The sequence below is a fragment of the Jaculus jaculus genome, chromosome 1, assembly GCF_020740685.1.
Source record: "Jaculus jaculus isolate mJacJac1 chromosome 1, mJacJac1.mat.Y.cur, whole genome shotgun sequence".
Lineage (NCBI taxonomy): Eukaryota > Metazoa > Chordata > Mammalia > Rodentia > Dipodidae > Jaculus > Jaculus jaculus.
In genome coordinates, this window is record NC_059102.1 from 174,321,250 (window position 1) to 174,327,249 (window position 6,000).

At 40.5% G+C, this 6,000-nt stretch overlaps 1 pseudogene; it reads right to left on the reverse strand.

The window, feature by feature from the left end:
- Positions 1-1,556: 1,556 nt before the first annotated feature.
- On the reverse strand, positions 1,557-4,607 carry LOC101600770 (annotated as a pseudogene).
- Between the last annotated feature and the right edge of the window lie 1,393 nt (positions 4,608-6,000).

Here is a 6,000-nt window from a genome sequence, read left to right on the forward strand (position 1 = left end):
GATCTTCTAACTGTCCCATAGGGTATGTGATAACCCACCCACACCCTTAATCCTGACAACAAGGTGGTTGTGATTTGTAGTCTGCTGAGGGTTCCAAGTCAGCTTGTGATCAAATAAGACCCTTCCCTAATGTATACCAGAAGAGGAAACAAAGCCACTATAAATCAAGAAGAAACAAATAAAAAGCCCCAAATATAGCTAATTTAAGAATGTCAAATAGGACCATCCATCAGATTTAACATATAAATTATCCTGATATGGAAGGTGCACTTAGCACTTCTGGTTCAGGCCTATATACCAGGTTCATTAGGTGGGTACTGACCTGGTGTCATTACAGGTTACCTTTTGGGATGATTTTGGTCTCAGTTATGTTGTGCTCCTGTTTGGATCCCCCTTTTGTGCACTGTAGGTTCAAGTAGCCTGACTGGGTCACTGGATCACTGCTCTGGTTGCTGGTACTGGGTGCTGTGATCTTGCTTCTGCTGGTCTCTGGTGCTTGCTGGCACTTGCACTGGTGGTGGGGAAGGGGAGGCTGTCAATGGTGGCTCTAGTTCTCTCGCTGGTCCTCATGACCCTTTACCTTGTGATCTGATCCTCCATTGTTCACTGTGGTTCTCAACGTTTCTTGAGTTTCGGAAAAGCTCCTGTGTGAAGGAAAAATCCCCTCACCTGGCTTTACCTGTGGCTCAAACTGAGCCTGGCAGCTGTGGCCCTATGGACCTGGTGCCACTACTGCTAAAAGCCACTTCTGCCTGCCTATGTGGGCTCTGGCTGCTCTGGATCTCTCCTACTTCTCAACTGCCACTTTAATTTCTTATACACCTTACTTTTTAGTAAAAGTGTGCATTTTGATTTTTTTTTTTTTTTGGCTTTTTCTTCCCTAGGCTGCTTTGGTGTGATTCCTATGCCATCATTTTAACCAGAAGTCTGACAGATAACTTTTTATAGGTGTAGAGGTGATACCAATATAAATGTAAATTTTCACATAAATTATATAAATTTATACATCAGTAACTGAACTCAGTAAAAGATTTATTTTATTTTATTTATTTGCAAGCAGACAAGGAGAGGGAGAGAGAAACAGAGAGGATACAGGCAGAGAGAGTATGCGTGAGACAGGGCCTCCAGCAACTGCAACCAAACTTCAGATTCCTGTGCCACCTTGTGCATCTGGCTTATGTGGGAACTGGGGAATCAAACCTGGGTCCTTTGGCTTCTTAGGCAAGGGCCTTAACCACTAAGCCATCTCTCCAGCCACAGTAGCTATTTTCCATCATCAATGTATGCTTCTTGGGATTTTTTATGAGATAAAGCTGAGTATATAGACTTTACTGAAAAAGAAATTCAGGTACTGTATTGTTCACTGTTTTGTCATTGATTCACCAATCTGCAACTTAAGCAGATTTTTGAATAAGAATTTGATAGACAACAAACAGTTAATATTTTTAAGCATGTAATTTTAATTTGATAATAATTTTAATAGTTAATGATAGTTTTAGAAATCTTAGAAAGTTCTACATAGTATTCTTGAAAATAAATATGAAGTCTGACAGGTTTTAGAGGTTAAGACATAATTTTATATTGATCAACTTTCTGACAGTCTCCTTGACATCTTTGTTCCTGAGACTATAGACTTGGGGTTTCAACATGGGAATGACCACAGGATAGAAGACCGAGGCCACTTGGACCATGAGCCATGAGCTCTTGGTGGTTGCAATGCAATAGAGACAAAAGATGGTCCCATGTAAGATAGTAACGGCAGTCAGATGAGAGGCACATGTAGTGAATGTTTTATGACGCCCCCCAGCCAAAGGCATCTTCAATATTTTGATGAAAATAAAAATGCAGGAAGTAAGAATGATGATCAGGCTGCTTACCTCATTGAATGTGGCTAAGGCTATGATAATATCCTGGCTGATTTAGGGGTCAGAGCAGGACACAGCAGTAATGGCAGCATGCTCAAAGTAATTTATGATATTCTTTCCTCAGAAGGATAATCCCTAGTGTCAGGGAGCACAATAGTCCCCAAGAGTATATAGTAGCTATCAGTGAACAGCAGAGCTTCTGAGACATCACAACGGTGTAGAGGAGAGGGTTGCGCACGGCCACAAACCGGTCATAGGCCATCACTGCCAACATGAAGGTTTCTGTCACCACAAATATGCATGCGAAGAAGAACTGCATGACGCAGCCTGTGAAGGAGATGGTCCTGTCTTCCACTATCAGGCTGTCTAACAGTTTGGGCGTTACCACAGTGAAGTAACAGAAATCCACAAAGGACAAGTGACCAAGGAAAAAGTATATGGGAGTGTGGAGCTTGGGACTGACTCTAGTGATGGCAATCATGCCCAGGTTCCCCAGCACAGTGATGGTGTAGACAACCAGGAACACAAGGAACAGGGGAACCTGGGGATCTGGGTACTCTGAGAATCCTAGGAGGATGAAGGTGACATCAGCAGTCTGATTCTCTTGGTTCCTGGAATAAAATTGGAAAGCTGACTGAGAGAAGCAATCAAAAATGGTAGAGTGAAATAAAATACTTGGATGCTTAATAACTTCCCCTGCAGAGTACCATGGAAGGAAGTTTCAACAGATGCATTAATTCAAGCAGAGAATGACCTAATGCTTATGAAATTCATACATTAGCTGTAGCATAGTAAATTAATTATGTTTTATCATGTACAGTTTTATCATTGCCCCTCAATGAAAGAAATAAGCTAACCAAGGTAAATAGCATGCATTGACTAAGTGGACATGTGAACATTTGAGCAATTAAATTCCAGCCTTCTAATTTCCATGTTGGGGGATGAAGACTTAATTTAAAAGTGGAGAAGTATGATTGTCTATTCAGTCAGGACCACAATGTAAATGCAAATTCCCAGAAATACATAAGTAGAATGAATGAGAACACTTGAGGACAAAAGGAAGCAATGAGCTATTGTTCCATGCCTTGTGTTCTTCCAAAATATCTCAACTACCCCTTTCTACTCTTATTCAGTCCACTTATTCTCAGAAACATTATGATTGCATTTTGACACCTGAAATAAGACTCAGAGTAAAGAGAAAACTGTTTCACATATAAGAAGCAAATGCATTACATGGAAAAAATAAATTGCCTTATTTTTTCCTCAAATTTCTTGTGATTTAGCTAATGCAATGGCACTTGTGTCCTAGGCATGAACATATCATTTACATATAGCCTGCAGGTTCTTCAATCACTCATTTAAATTTCATTGATTTGATCTACTACACTTACTATGTCCTCAATGTATTTACAAATTTAACAGGCTATAATGAGCCCAAATTTCATAAGCAAATATACTTTCCCCTTTTGAAAACTTGACTCATTTTTTTCTCTGAGTCAAATTTTGAACAGCCTAAGCTTTAAAGTAAAATAATTACTACTGTGAACTAAAGTTCCAGAATAAGAGCTGCATCTACTGCACACAAGGCTGAAGGCACTGATAGAACTCCTGTGATCACAGAGAGATAGAGTGAGGCAGGATCACAGCCAGATCTACCTGGGTTACCTTTAGTGGGCTGGAGAAATGGTTTAGCCATTAAGTGCTTGCCTGTGAAGCCTGAGGACCCTGGTTCAAGGCTCGACTCCCCAGGGCCCATATTAGCCAGATGCACAAGGGGGCACATGTTTCTGGAGTTCGTTTTCAGTGGCAGGAAGCCCTGGCATGCCCATTCTCCCTCTCTCTCTCTCTCTCTCTCTCTCTCTCTCTCTCTCTCTCTCTCTATATATATATATATATATATATATATATATATATATATATATGTATATATATCTGCCTCTTTCTCTCTCTGTCTGTCACTCTCAAATAAATAAATAAAAATTTAAAAAAAAAACAAGAGAGATGGAGTGAGGCAGGATCACAGCCAGATTGCCCTGGGTTACCCTTAGTCCCTTAATAGCCACTTATTGCCCACTTCTCTGTCTGACTTAAAATCCTGGTGACTGGGCTGGAGAGATGGCTTAGTGGTTAAGCACTTGCTTGTGAAGCCTAAGGATGCTGGTTCAAGGCTCAATTCCCCAGGACCCACGTTAGCCAGATGCACAAGGGGGCACACACATCTGGAGTTCATTTGCAGTGGCTGGTAGCTCTGGCGCATCCATTCTCTGTCTCTCTCTATCTGTCTCTTTCTCTCCCCATCTGTCACTCTCAAATAAATAAATAAAAATTAAAAAAAAAAACTGGTGACTATCAGTTTTACAGGTGTGACCTCTTTTGAATGTATAAGCAGACCCTCAACTTCTACCAAGCCAAGAATTTAGAAGGTCCTCAGATAGCATCTGAAGCCTATGGTGGAGACTTCCCCAATTTGTTATAACCTCATAGTGTCTTCATTTTTGACTTTCTTTTGTTCTATAACAATAAATCTTTATAAAACTGTTAATAGATTAGAATATTACTTAGGAGAAACCTAACTCTCTGTTCCCTGAGCCATATTCACTTATATTTGGCTATAGAATAAACTAGCTCTTATTCCCTCTGACATAAGAATGGTGACTTTTGCTTCAGCACTACCACTTATAAATATAGTTTGTGACACACACATTCAGCTTATTTTTCCAGTTACATCATTTCAGGAAGCATAGCCCTTCAATCACCACCAACAGTCTCTGTTTACAGAAATGAGTGTGGTGCTGAGGGTCACAAGCATCTATCTTGCTCCAAGAAATGTCACTTATGTTTCAGTTGATTGATGTCTCATGGTGCTATGTTTACATATGAATTATTTCCTTTCTGGGGTGTCCCTGCTAGATATCTTGCTGGGTTTTCTCTATGTATATGGCATTTTACTAAGCATACTGCACACTACCAAATTAGAAATTACTTCTTTTTTTAATTATTTATGATTTATTTATTCTAACAAGCTGATTCTAAAACATATATGGCATACAAATAACGAAAAGAAATTGAACCAATGTTGATTAAACTTGGAGATTTAATAAAATATATATATATATTTTTTAAATTTGATTTATTAGTTTTCTTTTCATCAAATACAGGCAGTTTGGTAGCATTGTTTAGGCTAATCTATGATCTACCCCCTCCTATTAGACCCTTGATGATGTAAATGGGTCGTGCATTGTGGAGTTAGCCCCCAGTTATTGGTATGCTAAATGTCTCTGCAAATCATGACCCAACATGTGACTCTGACATTCTTTCCACCCCCTCTTCCACAAAATTTCCTTGAGCCATGTTGGGTTCATTTTTGGTCTGCTTCAGTGCTGAGGTGTTGGGGGCCTCTGAGGCTCTGGCTCTCTGATTTGGTAGGAGTTGATTTTTTCTCTGCGTTGGTCTCTTCCCCTTTGTGCTGGTATCCGGTTCACAGGAAAACATCACCCTTGCTTGTTTCACCAATTGTCCTCAGTTTCAGTTGGGCCCCTTTTGAGGTATGTTGGGGCAGCTCTCTCCATGGGATCTGCATCCATCTGAAAAAGAGAAGCAGATTCTCCAACGGAGAGTAAGTTAGCACCCAGAAAATTGAAATAACACTTACTTTTTTGGTAGACAGATTGATAGGTGTAGGCCCTCTTGTACCCCATGATTGATGATAGCTTGATATTGTAGCGTGGGCTTGTGTTTGGGTATGGTTCTGACTTGTTTCCCAGCTCCAGCTATGGGTCTAGTACCACTGAGTGGATCAGTTAGCCAAATCAAGAGTAGTTGGTTCCTCACCATTGCTGTGTGCCACTATTGCACTTGTGTGGGCATCACGTCAGGTTATTTGTTGCTAATTAGATTAGACAATGAGTGGCTTGAACAGATATTGTTCATTTCCCCCAGTTGCCCATGTAGTGCCTTCTGGAACTAGACACGCTGACTGTCTGGGGACTGACTCTCTCCTGGCTTCCAGCCATGCCATTCAATTTTGTGTATCAGCTGCATGTGGAGTCTTCAGCAATAGGGTCTTACCACTGGCCTTTGGTGGGACATCAAGTACTCTGACAGAAGTCTGTCATTGTTTTGGGAAACTTTGTAG